Here is a 19639-nt window from a genome sequence, read left to right on the forward strand (position 1 = left end):
GAGGGCCTTAGATACCCCCGAGCAGTCCAACATGCCATACAGCTCCACTGTACCCAGACTTCAGTGGTCCTAATTAGGCAAAATACCAGTGGAGAGGGGGACAAAACATGGCTCTCAGTTCTCCTGTCCACAAAGGAGCTGCTGGGGACACTTGGGGATATCACAGGCAATTTGCTGCACAACTCAACTCCTATTGCCAAACAGAGGCTATTCAGCTGAGCATCGCTCATAAGGGACGGTGTTTCATGCACATCAAACGCCAACGGGTGGCGCTTGAGATCAAATGGAGAAGGGCAGGTCTCCGTCTCTCCTCCTCTCCTCTCGAGACCTCATCGAGATGGATCAGACTCGACTCATATCAGATTCAAAGGCTGTCAGGAGCAGCTTGGTCCCCCTATGCTGATCGTGTCGGTGACATTTTTAAGAACTGATGTCACATAGCTGGACAATTTCCACTTTAGTCTTTTTACGACAGACAGACAGGTTGGTTGCATTTCCCACACAATTTATTACATCGGCCTTGACATCGCAAGAGAAAAAGTACATCATATATTCCTCTGTAAAGGCTGTCTGAGGACGCAGCTTTGAAGATGTCATTATTAAGGAGAAATGATACGAGGACATTTGAATTCCAAAGTGAAACGAGCGGCCTTCCATCCAAGCAGACACGATAGCAGCATCCCATTCCATGGAACATAAAAGTTGTACCCGCCAGTGTGCAGCCCACCGCTGAAAAAGTTCATAAAAGCAAGAGGAACGGCTAGTCGGTGACATAGTGCCTGATGAGGTACAACTAGGAGAGTAAATCACCGTGTGTGTGTGTGTGTGTGTGTGTGTGTGTGTGTGTGTGTGTGTGTGTGTGTGTGTGTGTGTGTGTGTGTGTGTGTGTGTGTGTGTGTGTGTGTGTGTGTGTGTGTTCCCTCTCCTAACACCAGAAGTGGACAGTAATTGCGTTTGATTGGATTTTCTGGCCAACTGGATCAGTTTATTGCCATGAATCACAGGTCGTGGTTCGGCCGCTGATGGCTATTCAGTGAGACGTGTGTTTGTCGTTCACACACGCAGGTTATGTTTACCTATCATTTATTCCACCCCAAAAATGTTAAAGTGCGTGCCTGTGTATATGATTGCATAATGACGGGAGGAAGGTTCGGTCTCAGGCATAACAAAGGCATGGTTTTGGCATGGTACAATTAGTGGTTGAAAACGAGTACCACTTAGAAAGGGTGTAATTAGCCCTTTACACCTGCGTGTCTACTGCTGCTTGGCTGCTGGTACTAAATCCTTTGGCTCAACAATCAACATGACCAGGAGTTATTGAAAAATGCTAGAATGCGATAAGTAGGAGTAAATCAATCATGTGGGAGGGGGCAATAGAGGTTCAGTTGCATCAACAGAATGATTTATAATCTATGATAACTTCCATTACTATAGGACAAGAGTTTCTCTAGACTCTGTCATGACCCAACTAGAAAGAAAACAGACTCTAGTTCCAGCCTGCGAGTGGTTCCTTGTCAGGTCAGTTAGTTAAACTCAATATAGCTACAACATAAACAATCACACTCGGAGAAACCAGAAACTGACAGAAAAGCACAACAACTCATTTACACCCTGATGGTGCGATGGGATGAGAGCCTTATCACACATCCATTTGTATTACAGTGAGCTAGCAGGCCCCACTCCGTTTATTTGGCTATATAGATTTGTTGTTGATGGAGCGCTATGCTTGTGCCACCTGCCAAATGGCTGTGGCCGAGGGACCAGTTGAGAGCTAAATAGCTTTTTATTTGCAGAGCGGATAAATGAGCTAGCTCACTGTAAAATGACATAACCAATCAGCCAGTGGAATCAGGACAGGACATCCTCAAATGAAAAACAACAAACCTGTCGGTATCTTATTGGAGCTTCTTGTTGTATTTCTGTTTCCCAATGTCCTAACAGATATCGCATTTAACTCTGGTCAACATGAGCCATCGGAATCAATTAAGTCTTGGGAGTGTGTGTTTATTTTCCAAGCAAAAGAGATCGCATTCACACACACACACACACACACACACACACACACACACACACACACACACACACACACACACACACACACACACACACACACACACACACACACACACACACACACACACACACACACACACACACACACACACACACACACCCACTGTGGTCAATTAAAAAACCCAAAACCTTTTCACAATAAAGGATCTGTGGGAGTTGATGTTGAACGTCGACCCAGCATCTGTCCACATTGAATCTCAAACTCAGAAAAGGATTGCACTAGTCTATCCCCAGTTGCAGCACAAAATGCACAAAACAAAACTCATCAGTGACTCCCTGTATGCCCCAAAATTCCCTCCGTTATTTCGGGAGTATTTCCGACTCTGACTGTAACCACTCAATCAATCCCCACTCAACAGTTAAAAGAAGCAATCGAGATCAATGCCAAAGCAACACATATTCAGAAGTAGCACTGGATTCTAGGCACTCAGCAAAAAGGAGGGTTTTTATTTTGAACCAAAATGGATTTTCTGTCATTTTCACAAATATTTTAACTGTATATGCAATTGCTGCATTCTCCATATCCACTGAGGTGGTTTGGTTTTGTGCTGAAAGGGGAGAAAATCACATGGGATTGACACAATTCACATGGCAGTGAATTGGCTTGATTTAAGGCATCCAGTTCCTTATTATCATAACCATAGGCTAGCCGACCTGTGGTATTGACGCTCTCTTCATTATTCTTCCACTTAGACATTCACAGACTTCCCCAATGTTCCTTTCAAGCTTCGTGACTCAAACTGAAAAGTGTCCCCCGCTGTTGGCAAGACTGTTTCCCCTAACTGCCACCACTGAATTGCAAATCAAATAATTATGCAGTTGCTTATTTGACTTATGATACAAAGTGCTCAGGCAAAGGGGAGGCAGAATGCAATCCTTTCAGAAAGAAAGAGACAAACAGCGATTGCCTTGCGGATGCTGCATTCAGGACGGGGCTAGTGAATAAATCGCTCTCGTTTAAAGAACACCTGCAATATAAGCAACAAGCTGGGTGAATACTGTATATGCAGCCGGCTGGCTGGCTGGATGTTGGTTTGAGGTTTGAAAAGAGGGGCCCTGTTAGACAAAACACTTCCTGCGCTACCATGTGTGTGAAGAACCATTAGCAGTTAGCATCAGCTTCTCCCGATGCTTCTGGAATCTAGTAACATGCCCTCAGAGCCCAACATCTGTGTCAACAGACAGAGCATCGGTTGGCACACACAGTACCTACCAACAACCATACAACATTGTACCAACAACTTACCACCATGTAGTGCAAGTACCGTGCAGACTGGTACGCAGGGCAAGCGTAGAGCATTACATTTACATTTAAGTCATTTAGCAGACGCTCTTATCCAGAGCGACTTACAAATTGGTGAATTCACCTTCTGACATCCAGTGGAACAGCCACTTTACAATAGTGCATCTAAATCATTAAGGGGGGGGGGGGGTGGTGAGAAGGATTACTTATCCTATCCTAGGTATTCCTTGAAGAGGTGGGGTTTCAGGTGTCTCCGGAAGGTGGTGATTGACTCCGCTGTCCTGGCGTCGTGAGGGAGCATCCAACCACAGTGTATTTTAATGATTTATATTTCAACTTTATTTTACCAGCCATTTAATGGAGAATAATCTATTTTACAGGCACAGAGAACAGTGTGCTTCATGCTTACAAACCACAGAGCACCACAATCATTGGCACAACCATACAGAAGCCATGTAGAGTAAATGAACAGCACGTGCTTCACACAAGGACAGACAACACTGGCAGGTATAAGATACAGTATCTGTTTCTCATGCAGATATGTCTGTGGCATGTGCGGCCATCGTTGGCCAGAGCCCTAACAGCTAGCTAAACCTCTCCAGTGGCCGACATCAGCGAGATAACAGTCACCTCATGCCTGCAGAGCACACACATACATACACACACACACGGCGGGACACACACAAACGCATGCCCACACCCACATACACACGCACAAGCATACACCGTATGCACGCTCGCACACACATACAAAAACACACAGAGAGCTGTCAGGGCCATCTCAGCGACAGGCTGATGATCCTATCAGAGTCAGTGTTGGCTGAGGGCCAGGGAGAACCCGGCGGCCAGATGGCATTTCATAGATCCTGATACAAGTACAGGCTGCTGAGGTCAAGGCGTAGAGGCAGACAGGTCAGACAGGTCGAGAACCTCCCCCAGTCAGTCCCTCCATCCAGCTGTCCGTCTGAGGGAGAACGAGAAGGAAGAAACCGCTACAGGACGTGCCAACGTTGCTAATTTCTTGCAGGGTTCTAAGGCACTGCTTCGCAGTGCGAGCTGTGCCACGAGAGATCCTAGTTCGAGTCCAGGCTCTTTCGCAGCCAGCCGAAACCGGGAGACCCATGAGGCGGCGCCCAATTGACCCAGGGTCATCCGGGTTAGGGACAGGGGTGTCCTTGTTCCATCGCGCTCTAGCGACCCCTGTGGCGGGACGGGCGCAGTGCACGCTAACACGGTCTCCAGGTGTATGGTGTTTCCTCCGACACATTGGTGCGACTGGCTTCCGGATTAAGCGGGCATTGTGTCAAGAAGCAGTGCGGCTCGGCTGGGTTGTGTTTCAGAGGACGCACGGCTCTTGACCTTCACCTCTCCTGAGTCTGTACAAAAAAGAGAGAGAGAGAGAGACAGACAGACAGAAAGAGAGAGGCACATAGGGAGGGGAGAGAAAGAGAGAAAAAGCGACATTTACATCGTACAGACAGAACGTGCCAGCATTGCTAACTCATCGCTAATTGCTAACTGTATAAACATTATGAGGAAGGGAGACAGAGAGAGATAAAGAGAGAGAAGTTTTCATCATATAGACAGAGGTAGAAATATCTCAAGGATTTATGGGGCCACGTAGATAAATGGTTTGAGGTAAAGAGTGCTGTGTAAGCAAACACTTCCAATATCCCCTCTCGCTCCTCACCAAGATGGCAAGGCTGAGTGATGGGCAAATGCCACAGTCTATTTGCATTGTGTCCAGTGATTCATCTCCAGAGGGCGAGATTTGAGATGCTGTCAACTGAGCAATGCATTATGGAGGCTCAATTGTATTCTGCTACACTGCAATTTTACAATACAATTTTACAGTAAATTATTGTATTACCTGTTTTGCTCCATATTTACAGCAGCATACTGTGAATTATGGTGCATTGTGGGAAAATGTTGTGGGCATCGAAATAATCTCTGACTCATTTAACACATTTAGAGGCGTGGCTTCAAAGTTAATAATTGTTGCACCCGTTAGTGAGAATGCTGATACCAATTGAACTGATATGTCGTAGTAGTCCCTTGACAATGTAATATATTTAAGGGGCAATCAGTGACAGTGGGTCTTAAACCTTTAATGGTTGAATATTACACCGTCTCCTTTCGCCCTGTAATAACAGCCAGTTTGGAAGCCTTTGTTTAGGCCTCTAGAAGGGCAAGTGAAATAAAACACCAAATGTTCATAAATATACAAGTACCAGCGTGTTTGCACTAATCCCATGTAATTACAGTAAAATACCAACATGATGTAGCATATACTTTCTTACAGTATTGTACTGTCATTGCTCTGCATGTTCCACTAAGCTGGTGATTATTTGCTGTGAATATTACAATAACATAGCATGCACTAACCAGAGACAGGCTAAGATACGTTCAAAAGGTGTCTTGTTAAAAATACAGGATATGTTGAGGACAGATGTATCCTTAACCACAACAACATGGCCTGTAACGGTTACAGAAACATCTGACTTTCTATGACTTTGATATGAGTTTTTTTTAATCAAACTTAAATGAATGGACTGACTGTAAGTTGCTCTGGACAAGAGCATCTGTTACATGCAGTGCAAGATGAATGCAGGGGCCCAGGCAAGTGTGGGGCCCCCCAAAAATAACTTATATATATATATATATATACACTGCTCAAAAAAATAAAGGGAAAACTAAAATAACACATCCTAGATCTGAATGAATGAAATATTCTTATTAAATACTTTTTTCTTTACATAGTTGAATGTGCTGACAACAAAATCACACAAAAATTATCAATGGAAATCAAATTTATCAACCCATGGAGGTCTGGATTTTGAGTCACACTCAAAATTAAAGTGGAAAACCACACTACAGGCTGATTCAACTTTGATGTAATGTACTTAAAACAAGTCAAAATGAGGCTCAGTAGTGTGTGTGGCCTCCACGTGCCTGTATGACCTCCCTACAATGCCTGGGCATGCTCCTGATGAGGTGGCGGATGGTCTCCTGAGGGATCTCCTCCCAGACCTGGACTAAAGCATCCGCCAACTCCTGGACAGTTGGTGGATGGAGCGAGACTTGATGCCCCAGATGTGCTCAATTGGATTCAGGTCTGGGGAACAGGCGGGCCAGTCCATAGCATCAATGCCTTCCTCTTGCAGGAACTGCTGACACACTCCAGCCACATGAGGTCTAGCATTGTCTTGCATTAGGAGGAACCCAGGGCCATCCGCATCAGCATATGGTCTCACAAGGGGTCTGAGCATCTCATCTCGGTACCTAATGGCAGTCAGGCTACCTCTGGCGAGCACATGGAGGGCTGTGCGGCCCCCCCCCAAAGAAATGCCATCGCACACCATGACTGACCCACCGCCAAACCGGTCATGCTGGAGGATGTTGCAGACAGCAGAACGTTCTCCACGGCATCTCCAGACTCTGTCACATGTGCTCAGTGTGAACCTGCTTTCATCTGTGAAGAGCACAGGGCGCCAGTGGCGAATTTGCCAATCTTGGTGTTCTCTGGCAAATGCCAAACGTCCTGCACGGTGTTGGGCTGTAAGCACAACCCCCACCTGTGGACGTCGGGCCCTCATACCACCCTCATGGAGTCTGTTTCTGACCATTTGAGCAGACAAATGCACATTTGTGGCCTGCTGGAGGTCATTTTGCAGGGCTCTGGCAGTGCTCCTCCTGCTCCTCCTTGCACAAAGGCGGAGGTAGCGGTCCTGCTGCTGGGTTGTTGCCCTCCTACGGCCTCCTCGACGTCTCCTGATGTACTGGCCTGTCTCCTGGTAGCGCCTCCATGTTCTGGACACTATGCTGACAGACACAGCAAACCTTCTTGCCACAGCTCGCATTGATGTTCCATCCTGGATGAGCTGCACTACCTCAGCCACTTGTGTGGGTTGTACTCCATCTCATGCTACCACTAGAGTGAAAGCACCGTCAGCATTCAATAGTGACCAAAACATCAGCCAGGAAGCATAGGAACTGAGAAGTGGTCTGTGGTCACCAACGGCAGAACCACTCCTTTATTGGGGGTGTCTTGCTAATTGCCTATAATTTCCACCTGTTGTCTATTCCATTTGCACAACAGCATGTGAAATGTATTGTCAATCAGTGTTGCTTCCTAAGTGGACAGTTTGATTTCACAGAAGTGTGATTGACTTGGAGTTACATTGTGTTGTTTAAGTGTTCCCTTTATTTTTTGAGCAGTGTATATATATATATATATATGTAGTACAGTGCCTTGCAAAAGTATTCATCCCCCTTGGTGTTTTTCCTATTTTGTTGCATTACAACCTGTAATTTTAATGGCTTTTTATTTGGATTTCATTTAATGGACATACACAAAATAGTCCAATTTGGTAAAGTGAAATGGAAAAAATAACTAAAAAATAAAAAATGTAAAGCGGTGCATGCCTATGTATTCACCGTCTTTGCTATAAAGCCACTAAATAAGATTTGGTGCAACCAATCACCTTCAAAAGTCACATCATTTGTTAAATAAAGTCCACCTGTGTGCAATCTAACTCTCACATGATCTGTCACATTATCTCAGTATATATACACCTGTTCTGAAAGGCCCCAGTGTCTGCAATACCACTAAGCAAGGAGCACCATGAAGACCAATTAGCTCTCCAAACAGGTCAGGGTCAAAGTTGTGGAGAAGTACAGATCAGGTTTGGGTCACAAAAAAATATCCCAAAACTTTGAACTTCGCACAGAGCACCATTAAATCCATTATTAAAAATGGAAAGAATATGGCACCACAACACACCTGCCAAGAGAGGGCCGCCCAAGGAGGGAATTAATCAGAGAGGCAACAAAGAGACCAAAGATAACCCTGAAGGAGCTGCAAAGCTCCACAGCGGAGATTGGAGTATCTGTCCATAGGACCGCTTTAAGCCACAGTCTCGACAGAGCTGGGCTTTATGGAAGAGGGGCCAGAAAGAAGCCTTTGCTTAAAGAAAGAAATAAGCACAAAAGGCATGTGGGAGACTCCCAAACATATGGAAGAAGGTGCTCTGGTCAGATGAGACTTCAATTGAGCTTTTTGGCCTTCAAGGAAAAAGCCATGTCTGGCGCAAACCCAACGCCTCTCATCACCCCGAGGATACCATGTTTTTCATCGGCAGGTTCTGGGAAACTGGCCAGAGTTGAATGAATGATGGATGGCGCTAAATACAGGGAAATTCTTGAGGGAAACCTGTTTCATTCTTCCAGAGATTTGAGACTGGGACGGGGGTTCACCTTCCAACAGGACAATGATACTAAGCATACTGCTAAAGCAACACTCAAGTGGTTTAAGGGGAAACATTTAAATGTCTTGGCCTAGTCAAAGCCCAGACCTCAATCCAATTGAGAATCTGTGGTATGACTTAAAGATTGTGTCACGACTTCCGCCGAAGTCGCTCCCGCTCCTTGTTCGGGCGGTGTTCGGCGGTCAATGTCACCGACCTTCTAGCCATCATTGATCCATTTTTCCTTTTCCATTGGTTTTGTCTTGTCTTCCTTCACACCTGGTTCCAATCTCATCAATTACATGTTGTGTATTTAACCCTCTGTTTCCCCTCATGTTTTGTTGGAGCATGTTTTATTGTATGTTTGTGCAAGTCATGTGTCGGTGTGCAACGGGTTTTGTACCCACTTATGTTATTTTTTGTATATTTTGGTTTTTGGAGTTGTACGAGCACTTATTAAACGACTCCGTTTATACCAAGTTCGTTTTCCTGTGCCTGACTTCCCTGCCACCTACACGCAACCATTGGAGATTGCTGTCTACCAGCGGAACACATCCAACTGCCAACCACAGGAAGACTCAGGATCCCACTCCCAATGAGTGTAGGCCGCCTGCTGCCGCCTGCTGCCGCCTGCTGCCGCTCATCAGATGGGGGGAGGAGAGGAAGTAGGACGTCCACGTGGGTAACTGATTAATACAAACAATTTAAATAAACTGTATAATAATTAAATGTGACTGGTCAATTGTGTGAGTCAGGGGCTGGGCCCAAGCCCGTATAGAGCCCAAGAGGCAAACAAATGTCAGATAAATTTAAAAAACAAAAACATTTTTAAAGATCATAATATTGTATCCAACCACAGGAGCCTGCTCTTTATGTTCAAAACACCACAGAGAGAATTTAACTAAAGAGGATCAATAGTTTATTCAAAAAAGAAGGATTCAGTTTTTATCACAAGCTCATACAGGTATCAGCATAAATTGTCTTAAAAGGTTGCTGCAGAACAGCTTCGATGAGTCTTGGCATAGATTCTACAGGTGAACCTAAACCACACCAGGAGAATGCACCCCACAGCATAACATATACATTGTATCCCTTGTTTACTCAAGTGTTTCCTTTATTTTGGCAGTTACCAGTATGCCTACAGTTGGGAAGGTCGCAGTTTGGGCAGCATGCGTGCCAAATATAGGCTACAGCTTGTGGTGTATTATCCATAGAATGGTCTTGTAACCTCACTTTGGCAATTTGATGGTTAAGCTCATGGGTACACTAGCAATAGATGCCAGTCCTGACTTGAGTGGGAACGGCCATCTATGGATTATATTTCTATGTTTTGTTTGCCTTTTGCATGTTTCAAAATACAATCTCCTGAAAAAAGTTTCAGTTCGGAAAGCAAATGGCTACGAAAAGAGAAGAATAATCTCCCTCTAGAACCAATAGAACCAATTTGTATCTAACAGCAACACTTGTTTCAAAGTAGCTCATCTTGAGATGACAAGCACATCGGCCACCACCGTGAGTAGCCCATGGCTTCATCTTTATCATTAGGTGAGTCAGTGTACCATTGGAAAAACATAGCCCCGGGGCCTAAGATTTCTTAATCTGTCCCTGGCTAAATTTCCAAAATGTCAATGTCAAAAAAGAGCCTTTGGCAAAGCACACTGCTGGGTGTCATTTAGAAGACACTCTCATCCAGAGTGACTTACAGTCAGTGTATTAAACTAAGGTTAACTAGAACATACCATAGTCCTAGGAAGTGAACAGATGATGTTACTGTGACAGAGAATGTTGTAGTTCAGCGGGTCACTTGCAAATATATAATTGTATTAGAAAATAGAAAATACATGTATTCCAATTACATTTTTCCAAAATAGGCTACATGAATTGTAGTTCAGGCCAGTGAAAAATAAATTACAAAACAGGTATTGAAATAAATATATGAAATAAATGTAACAGAAATACTGCCCGTCGTTGGCACTAACTACCTGCACTCTAAATCTGCAACAGTCTTCTAACCACTGTTCTTCTGTGAATGCAGTAAACTACTGTAAATGTACAGTAAATTACTGGCTACTGTGCTTCCAGTAATTGACTGTAAAGATGACAGGATTTGTTTTTACAGTGTACAAATTCCTGTGTAAAACGTTCAGAGGAAGACATGTTTGATTCTGAGCAACAGAGAGGAATTTGAAATACACTTATGGATCCAAACGTTCTCTCTTTTTATTTTAGAGAAGCCAGAGAAACATGTTTTCAAAGGAATATCAAAGTCAGCCTTAGTAAAGAGTAGCCCACTGGTTTTTGATTAAAAATAAATAAAAATAAAAATCCAGAAAGTCTGAAAATAAAGGACTGAAAAATGTAGAAGGAATCCTTGAGTAACTGTTTGATTGCTGTGGTGAAGATATATTATGAAACTATTACTATGCATAATTATAGGCTAATATATTTGTGTACTTAATGTCTACTCTGTGTTTCAACTTCTTTATGTGATGTAATCTTGGCTGCAATTCCCCAGGCTTCTAATTAAAACAAACTTACAAATTCTCATGGTCAGCACAGCAGGTCACACTGACACAAGATGCTTTGTTGCATTAGTACACTGTTAGGTCCTCTTCGTGTGGCAGTTAGTGTGGCTGGTTTGGGCAAGGAACATGGGAAAAGGGAGAGGAGGGTTTGCTCAGTCATGCCTACAAGGTCACTGGCTATCCAGCCAGTAATAATTGTTCTCCATCTCACAGCTCCATTTAACTGACTGATGCATTTTGACATGTCAGAGCGATAGAGCCAGTTAGCCTCTGGGATGTTGAATTAGAGCTGGGGCTTAATGCGGTGGAGAACATTGCAAGCCCTAATATGAGGTTACAACTGGACCCAAATCAATAAGATGAACACATTTAACACATTGAAGTCAGTGATGCAGGCCTCACTCTTGTAGCCGTACCTTAGAGGACCCTGGGACAGGTAAATGTGGACTGAGAGCGCGCGCACACACGCACGCAGTGTGATCTGCTGTGCTGACCATGATAATTTGTAAGTCTCTCTCTCTCTCTCTCTCTCTCTCTGCAGATTTACATTGATTTGACTGAATGGTAGTCTCTTGGTTTCTCTGGGAGCTACAGAAAAAAGCTATACCTTCCTCCTTTGCTGTACCTGTTGACCCACACTCAAATCCACGCAGAAATGCACGCACACACAGCTGCAGTATGGTGGTACCTGCTACCTTCCTTATTATATACATAAACACAAACATCCACCCTCACACTCCTCCCCAAAACACACTCCTCACATGGGCAGTGTCAGCCAGGGGAGACGCGTGGCAGTGGCAGGCCAGCTGGGACACTCTTTGTTCTGGTATGATAATTAAACGGAGGAGCAGCCGCCTCAAAGTGACGCGGCTGTCACACTATTTCATGCCTCTGACAGTTCCATTTCCTCCCGACAGCCATGTGGCGCAGCCAAGCCTCCATATAACTGCCACCACACCACCACCTTCCAGCGGCCTGAGCAGCTGATTTATGTACGAGGCGTGTGCAATTATATGCTCCCTCAGGGACCAAACCTATTTGATTTTCAGGGGCAATTAAACAGTCCACCGTTGGCTCGCAAATGGAATATGATATACTGTGAGATACTGATGAGTCTGAGCTTTCCAATGGAGGACTTCGCAACAAACAGACCCCCAAAATAGGGCATGGAGGAGGATTGCAGAGTTTTACTGTAATGATCATTTCTAATGACATCTACCAATGATTTACAGTGCCGTCAAACTATTCACACCCCTTGACTTTTTACACATTTGTTGTGTTACCAGGTGGGATTTTGAGGGATTTAATTGTCATTTCTTGTCAGGTCATCTATAACTCTTTGGTAGGTAAAGCCCCGCCTTATCTCAGTTCACCTGTCAGCATAGCAGCACCAACCCGTAGCACGCGCTCCAGCACATATATTTCACTGGTCATCCCCAAAGTCATCTCCTCCTTTGACCACCTTTCCTTCCAGTTCTCTGCTGTCAATGACTGTCTTATATCTCCCTCACTAACTTTAAGCATCAGCTGTCAGAGCAGCTTACCGATCTTTGCATCTGTAAATAGCCCACCCAACTACTTCATCCCCATATTGTTATATTTTTTTTGCTCCTTTGCACTCCAGTATCTCTACTTGCACATTAATCTTATGCACATCTATCACTCCAGTGTTTAATTGCTAAATCATAATTATTTTGCCACTATGGCCTATTTATTGCCTTACCTCGCTAATCTTACTACATTTGCACACACTGTATATTTTTCTATTGTGTTGTTGACTGTAAGTTTGTTTATTCCATGTGTAACTCTGTGTTGTTTGTGTCGCACTGCTTTGCTTTATCTTTGACAGGTCACAGTTGTAAAAGATAACTTGTTCTCAGGTGGCCTACCTGGTTAAATAAAAAATAAAATAAACACAAAATACTCTGTAATGTCAAAGTGGAAGACAAAGTCTAACATTTGTAAAAGATTCATTAAAAATAAAACACAAATATATCTTGATTAGATAAGTATTCAACCCCCTGAGTCAATACATGTCAGAATCACCTTTGGCAGTGATTACAGCTGTGAGTCTTTCTGGGTAAGTCTCTAAGAGATTTGCACACCTGGATTGTACAAAATGTGCTAATTATTTAGAAAATCCTTCAAGCTCTGTCAAATTGTTTGTTCTAACTAGGCCACTCAACATTTAATGTCATCTTGGTGTGCATCTCAAGTGTAGATTTGGCCTTGTGTTTTTGGTTATTGTCCTGCTGGAAGGTGAATTTGTCTCCCAGTGTCTTTGGAAAGCAGACTGAACCAGGTTTTGCATGTGCTTAGCTTTTCCATTTCTTTTGACCCCCCCCCCCCCCAGAAAAAAACCTCCCTAGTCCTTGCTGATGACAAGCATACCCAGAGCATGATGCAGCCACCACCATCCTTGAATATATGATATTGGTACAGATGTAGGGTCTTAATTTGATAACGCTTTTGTTTCTGAGAAATGCAAACTTGGAGTGCATTTTAATTTTAAAAGTCTTCTAATGATTGTAATTTCCACTTAGAAATGTCAGACTGTCAGACTCCCTAACGAAAAATGTCCATTCATTATAATCCACATAATAATCCACATTTCCTTTTATTTTCCTGGTGTAGCAAGCTGGGTCAAATTAAGATCCTACATCTGTACTCAATGATGTTTTTTGTTGTTGGATTTGCTCCAAACGTAACCCTTTGTATTCAGGGGATTTTTTTGCAGTTTTACTTTAGTGCCTTATTGCAAACAGGATGCATGTTTTGTAATATTTGTATTGTGTACAGGCTTCCTTATTTTCACTCTGTCATTTAGGTTAGTATTGTGGAGGAACTACAATGTTGTTGATCCATCCATTTCCTATAATAGGCATTACACTCTGTAACTGTTTTAATGCCACTATTGGCCTCATGGTGAAATTCCTGAGTGGTTTCCTTCCTCTCCAGCAACTGAGTTATATATCTTTGTAGTGACAATTTTTCTTTACCCATCTACCGATAGTTGCCCTTCTTTGCGAGGCATTGGAAAACCTCCCTAGTCTTTAAACATCATGTTGAACAGTATTATTGCACACAGAGTCCATGCAACTTAGTATGTGACTTGTTGAGCAAATTTTTACTCCTGCATTTATTTAGGCATGCCATAACAAAGGGGTTTAATATGTATGCACTCAAGACATTTCAGCTTTTAATTGGAATTATTTATTTTTTTAATTCTAAAAACATAATTCCACTTTGACATTATGGGATATGGTGTGTAGGCCAGTGACGCAAAATCTCAATTTAGTCCACTTTAAATTCAGTCTGTAACACAACAAAATGTGGAAAAAGTAATGGGTTGTTAATACTTTCTGATGTAAGTAACGGAAAACTTATATTAACGAGCACCATTTCTCCCCCCCCCCCACCAGATTAGCCTGTGAGGAGAGAGTAAGACATATGTGAATCATATTTTGAAATCGCAGTGAGACTTCTCAGATGTAACACGGAGAACGGCACAGAATGGTCTTTGGGTTCAGCTGACAGAAAATGGCACAGGTGTACTGAAAGAAACTGTGAAAGAACCCGTATGGTGTAATGGAAGGACAAAAATGAGAGAACACGGCTTCACAGATGATGGAAACTATCATGAAAGCATGTCTCTTTCCTCCTGTGTGTGTGTGTGTGTGTGTGTGTGTGTGTGTGTCTCTACTGTACAGCAGGTGCGAGTTCATAACCTTTTTGATCCTTTGATGTCCGACTGAGGGAAGAGGAGGAGGAGAGGTGGAGAAGATGAGGCAGGAGGAGGAGAATCCAATCTGTCTATCCTCATTAGACATGTATTTTCTCCCCAGCTTTTGACAACCCTGCTTTGACTGAACCATGTTCATTATCTGGACCCCGTCCTGCCTCATGTGAACAGCCCTTGAAACAGGTTTCTATCACTGTGTGTGTGTGTGTGTGTGTGTGTGTGTGTGTATTCATGTATGTTGACAGGCCCTCACAAAGGGGAAAAAGAATATAAAGAAAATGGTTGTATCGATCTGTACTGAACGCCTAAGTACAGGTGTAGGATCTGCACTTGAGAAAGGGATCCTGCAGCAACAGGAAATGTGAATTATTATCTGGATTATAGTTAATAGAAAGAAAATTCAAACCTGTATCAAATTTTGGTAAATAACATCTTGAACAGAGGCATTCTGAAGACTGTGTCTATCTCAGTCTTCATAATGCCTTAGAAATCATCATCACTTGTTAATTCATGCATTTATGCATCTATGCACTCATGTGTGAAGGTTTTGCACTGAGGTAGGTTCATATGTTAACTTTCAGTACTTCTATGAATATATTAGAATAAGGTGATGACTGTGACTTTTCTATAAATGTCATAATTACTCAACATTGTGGTGTTATTTGACTGATTTTTAAAAAATGACAGTACCTTCACACTTCTCTTTCACTGTGAATGCGAAATGAGTCTGAGAGTGATTGTAAATTATCAAGTCGAATCTTGCCCAGCGACGTGGGAAAAAAAGAGACGTTGCCGGTCGAGGGGAAACAGCTCAGGTTAATTTAAGGCTATCACGTCAGCTAATTTGTTTTAAACGAAACCGTTGTTGGCGTGCGTTCAGTGTGTGTCCAATTAGCGGCTGTGTAACTTCAGGACGGAGCTTCTTACTGTCACATTTGCCAAAGCAGACAGCTGAACATTAGTCATGAACTGTCAATATAACTGTCTCTTACTCCCTCTCTCTCCCTTTCTCTCTCTCTCTCTTACTCCCTCTCTCTCTCCTTCTCACATGCAGGAAGTGAGACGGAATGGTGAGAAATCCTCCTCCTCTGAGCATCTTGCTCATCCCCAGGCCTTGAGTGAGATTGCCTGCAAGACTGAACTAATCAAACAAAGTTGGAGTTTGACATGCAAGACTCAGCTACACCGGTTTACACAGTGTATTGTCTGACGCAACACTGAATATGAGAAGCAGCAAACAACAAAGTCCACCCAACACTGACTAGTCTTTTCAGCATCAATCAAACTGTCGCTTGCTAAAAGCTAGGCATGGTTATTCAGGAAGTCTAAGTATTCATAGTTGTTGTAAACAACAATTTGAGGGGGTTCTAATAAAAACATCATTTCACACCAAGAAATATGATTTCGTGAATGTATCGTGAATAAATGAGAGATGTTTTTCCTCTGAAAACAACACACACATCATAACTGTCATGGGAAAACTGTTGCCACATCAATCCCAAAGTGCATACATGTTTGTTTTTATGACAAGCTACGTTGTGCGATGACTAAAATGGGATGTTGATTTGTTTTCTGCAAGAAAATATGCATATCGACGTCACTTGAAGCAGAATGAGGGGAAAAATAACACGAACCATTCTAAAGGATACAGCTTGAATATGACGTTATTCCCGTTGAAGAGAACTATCACAACAGGCTGGCGAGCGCAGCACCAAATACGCTGAAACGGAGGTATACGAAAACTATCATCTCAGAACCAGACTTGCTCCGTAGAAGGTGAGAGACTCGTTGGCGCAATACAAGGGCAGCCGAAGGTTGAAAGAGAGACAACGTGACCGCAGTGTGAAGACTACATCTCTGTGTGGATAAACACGCACCTTTAAGGTTCATGGGAAAACAGGGGGCCTCCAAACATGTTGTGCGAACGCGTCACGGCGTCCTCGTCTAGTTTCTCGGTGTTTACCTGATGGATGACATGATCAGTGAGTGGCGAGGAAGAGAGGCGGGAAAACAGCGTGTGCTGTATAATCTATTCCAGCTCTGCCAGATACTAGGCAGCGTTTTATTGTTAATATTAAATATATCATTTAGTAAGTCACGTCCTCCTTATGCAGGATCACTAAACTGTAGCCGTGCTGCTCTGACGCTGGGAGATTTTTAAGCGGTCGATCTTAGCGGGATGAATGGCATGTTCTAAAGTCACTGGATGAGTTATATAGTGCAGTTTTCAATTAGAGCAATCATCAATATGAAGAGAAAAAAGTTTTAAAACAGGGCTTGGTGCCCTGAAAACCATCAGATGATCTCTTCCTAGCACGAATATTGACTACACACGTTTTGGAATCCAATGACTAATTTGTACGGTTGCAATTAGGCTAAATGTCAGTCCACTTGAGCCCGCTTGATCTCATCTTAAAACATGGAGCGTATTGCAATTAGTTTTGTCTCCGTTTGTTTGTGAAATACACATCGCCTCAAGGAGATGCTTAAAAAAAAGGTATGGTTCTTTTGGACTCTTAATGAGAATGGGAAAAGTTAGCTAGTGTATGAAATATGCAAAACATAATGCAAAATAATGCAGAAAATTCCAATGAGACTATTTAAAGCAGCTAACAACAACACACCTCTGTAGCTATTGAATCAAATGGAGCCCTATAACACTCATGTTTGCCAGCTACTAGAGAGAACACCAAATAACCATGTAAAAAACATAGTGATTACAAAGAAATAAGAATTCACGTTTGAATTGTGTTGTATACAGTACATGAGATGAATAAATGCATGCCGATAGTGAGCTTCATAGCGGGATGCAACACCAACAGCAGGGTTTAATTTCCACTGTGCTTTCTGCATCCTTAATGATGGCATTGATTTATGGCTAAAAACCGTCCCAATCCCACCTGCGAATATCACAAGATGAACATTTGTCAGTAGCCCCGGCAGCATCTATTGAGTCCTTCCATCCGGGATGGAGAGCTCGGGGAGAAGGTAGGAAAAGCATGGGGCTAATTTACCTTTATATACAGTATATATATTATTAGTATTGTATTATTATATTACCTCCCTCGACTGCAGTCACTCCTGTTGTAAATATTGTGACTTTTTAATCAGCAAGAGTCAACGAGGCTGAGATGCTTCGATAGCGTAGGGAGGGGGAGGAGAGAGAGAGGAAAAGGGCGGAGAGCATGGGAGTTGATTCATCCTCTTGATGCTTTTTCCCACTGACATGTTCGCTGTTCGCAATCCACCGTGTAATCCATCACGGAAACATTAATTGTGTGCGGGACTCTTCCAGGTCTCCAGGACAAAGTCGCTAATGAAGGGCCTGTCATCGTGACTCTTCCCTAGGATGAGAGCCTGGAGAGCGGGGAGGGCCTTTTACAAGCCTCCTGGAGGCCCAGCCCGGGGCCAAGCCTTAACTTCCTAACTTCTCTGGATCATCTGATCAAGACAGATATCCCAAAGCAGTATCCCAGGAGAAGCAGTCACTAGTTCTGACCCTGTTGAGACTTTCTCACCCAAAGAGACAGTGTTCGCTTACACATTTAAACATGTCCAGACACTGTAGACCATAGAGAATTAAGCAACAAAAACAAAGAGAACCTTGATGGATTGCAGACACGGAAATGTCTCGGTTGGACGTACCTCAGTATCTTGGCTGTTTAAAGCTCTGACCCGGTAATTACCAGCAACTCCTGTGCAACCTCTCAGCTCTCTACTATCTCTCTCTCTGCCCCCAATGTCTGTGTGTTCACCGGTGGAAAAGGTATTGCTAACGACAGAAGAAGGTTATCCAATTTATCTTCAGGCAAAAACCTTTCAAAGCAAAACTCCCATATCCCCACTGAGCACAGATTGCTAGAAGGCAAAAATACAGCAAACAGCTGGGACTTGAAGCCAGGTCCAGACCAGGCTAGGAAATAACAGCACCAGAAAATACATTTCAATTTTTCACACTTCCAGACCATGTGGAGGTCTCGCTCAAGGGTTGCCCTCTAAGAGAGTATAGGCTCCTGGAACATCCATTATGGATTTAATAATATGGGGAAAGATATGTGTGTGGTTTACCGTTTATATGGTTTAAATGATATAGAGTATATTCTCTACCTCAAAGAATAAAGTAGCAGCTGTGGAGTGTGTCTTGATACTCCTGTTGAATGACGTCTCATTCATTTCAAAGAGTATAGGTAAAGGGGAAAAATACAAATAAACTGCATGAACAACACCAGCAGCTCTAGGGAAGGCGAAATTTCCTTCCTGCTGCATTTTTCATTCAGGAGGTCATTTAGTCTTTATTGTGATTACTCAGCAATTACACACGCGTTTGTTTTACTATCCTTTTGGGGACCAGACAATTGATTCCCATTCAAAATCCTTTTTCCTTGGGGGATACCGGCGAAATGTCCCTACTCTCTCTCTCACACACACACACACACACACACACACACACACACACACACACACACACACACACACACACACACACACACACACACACACACACACACACACACACACACACACACACACACACACACACACACACACACACACACACACACACACACACAGAACTGAACTGAAGGAACTTGATTGATAGGCTGAAATGTCTTGGTAGCTATTCAAAAGAATGTATTTAACCTTTAACTAGGCAAGTCAGTTAAGAAGAAAACCTTATTTACAATGACAGCCTACCAGGGAACAGTGGGTTAACTGCCTTGTTCAGGGGCAGAACGGCAGATTATTACCTTGTCAGCTCGGGAATTCAATCCAGCGACCTTTTGGTTACTGGCACCACACTCTAACCACT

At 43.2% G+C, this 19639-nt stretch overlaps 1 long non-coding RNA gene across 1 annotated transcript; it reads left to right on the forward strand.

Moving 5' to 3' along the window:
- The first annotated feature begins 396 nt into the window (after window positions 1-396).
- On the forward strand, window positions 397-16162 carry LOC135514537 (uncharacterized). The gene is made up of 3 exons (XR_010451691.1): window positions 397-483; window positions 14798-15012; window positions 15884-16162. It is a non-coding gene; the product is annotated as an uncharacterized LOC135514537 (long non-coding RNA).
- Window positions 16163-19639: the final 3477 nt, after the last annotated feature.

The sequence above is a fragment of the Oncorhynchus masou genome, chromosome 26, assembly GCF_036934945.1.
Source record: "Oncorhynchus masou masou isolate Uvic2021 chromosome 26, UVic_Omas_1.1, whole genome shotgun sequence".
NCBI classification, from domain to species: domain Eukaryota; kingdom Metazoa; phylum Chordata; class Actinopteri; order Salmoniformes; family Salmonidae; genus Oncorhynchus; species Oncorhynchus masou.